The 1599-nt window shown below is 70.8% G+C and overlaps 1 protein-coding gene across 1 annotated transcript in view; it reads right to left on the bottom strand.

The window, feature by feature from the left end:
* EIF5A (eukaryotic translation initiation factor 5A) overlaps window positions 1-457 on the bottom strand; it is a 6116-nt gene extending 5659 nt beyond the window's left edge. The window contains exon 1 of the mRNA XM_024218615.3: window positions 347-457. The gene's annotated coding sequence lies outside the window, so the exon portion shown is untranslated. The remainder of the gene's footprint in view (window positions 1-346) is intronic.
* Between the last annotated feature and the right edge of the window lie 1142 nt (window positions 458-1599).

The following is a 1599-nucleotide window of genomic DNA, read 5'->3' as shown; positions in this document are numbered from 1 at the left end:
CCACTCCCAACCCCCCCTCTAGCCCTTAGGGAACACCAACCCCCCCGGCCCACTCCCAACCCCCCCTCTGGGCCTCAGGGGACCCCCAGCCCACCCCCAGGCCTCCCTTCTGCCCCCCCACCAGACAGTCCCCCCAGGTCCCACCCCCGACCCCCAGGCGCCCCTCCCCTGAGCCAGGCCTCTCCACGCGGTGTGGGGCGGGGGGGAGGGGCGGCGCGGCCTGGCCTCGCTCGCGCGCCGCTCTGACCCCCCCATTCCCGCGCGCGCGCGAGGGGGCCCCAACTGCCCCTCGGCCTCGCTCCCGTGCGCACGGGCCAGCCGGCGGCGCGCGCGCGCGCGCACTCACCCGACCGCGAGCTCAACCGCCGCTGCCGCCGCCGCCGCCGCTTGGCTTCGCTTGTGCTTTGCCTGCCTGCTGCTGCAACCCAGCCCGCAGTGCGCACGCGCACTTATGCCTCCCCACACCCAAACGAGGCGGCCACCCGCCTGACAGCGGCGCGAGGGGGGACGCCCACGCCGCAGCGCGCTTGCGCCAGAGAGCGCCGCGCCTGCGCAGCTCCGGCAAGCCGGCCCGGCGGCCATGGCGGCGCAGGCGCGCTGGGGAAACGGACGCGCGAGAGCGGCGAGGCCCCACCCCTCCGCACACGCCGGCCAAGTCGCATGAGCGCTCCCCAGCCACCCCGCACGACAGGCAGACAGTGCGCATGTGCACAGGAGGGGCCAACTCCGCCTCGCTGCCGGCCCCTGCACACAGACTGGCTCGATGCGCATGCGTACATAAGCCACCTTGCCTCGTTCCATCCTGGTATCCATTCAAGGCGCATGAGCATCCGAGAAACGCCTGCCTCATTGCTTCGCCGCAAAACGCTCCAACGCGCATGCGCGCAAGACCCCCCCATCGCCATTGAGTATTACCCCGTGTCCTGCTCCATTCCACCGCGCTGGGTTCTCTACTGAGCATGCGCGCAGTTATCCACGCGCACCATCTCCCCGACCTCCACTGCACGCATGCGCACTTCTAACCGCCCCTCCGGCCTGCCCTCCGTCAACCCGTTGGGGGAACCATAGAGCGGGACCCGGGAGGAGAGAGAGTCCCACCGCTGGGGGGGAGGGGGGAGGCGGCCATCTTGGAAGCCAGGTGGCCGCCATGGTTACCATAGCAACAGTGAAATTGCGCGTTGCACATTTATGCAAATTAATTAATGAGGCTAATTGAATGATAAAAATATGAACAATCACCCTGAAAGGATTGGGGGTGTTTTACACCCCCCTCCCCGCCCCCCACGGGGTCACCCTTCCCCCATGGCGTCACCCCCTCCCCGCCCCTCACGGGGTCACCCCCGCCCCCTCGGGACCACCCCCTCCCCCCTGGGGTCACCCCTCCCTGCCCCGCTGGGTCACCCCCTCACCCATGGCATCACCCCCTCCCCGCCCCCTGGGATCACCCCCTCCCCCACAGGGTCACCCCCTCCCCACCCACCCGGGATCACCCCATCCCCCATGGCGTCACCCCCTCCTCACCCCCCTGGGGTCACCTCCTCACCGCCCCCCCGATCACCCCTGCCCCCCTGGGCGACCGCCCCCCCCCCCCCCCCCTCC

This window comes from Terrapene carolina, unplaced genomic scaffold (assembly GCF_002925995.2).
Source record: "Terrapene carolina triunguis isolate 2854851 unplaced genomic scaffold, T_m_triunguis-2.0 Scaffold751, whole genome shotgun sequence".
NCBI lineage: Eukaryota > Metazoa > Chordata > Testudines > Emydidae > Terrapene > Terrapene triunguis.
Note: the sequence above shows the minus strand (reverse complement) of the source record. Positions and strands in the feature narration are given on the sequence as shown.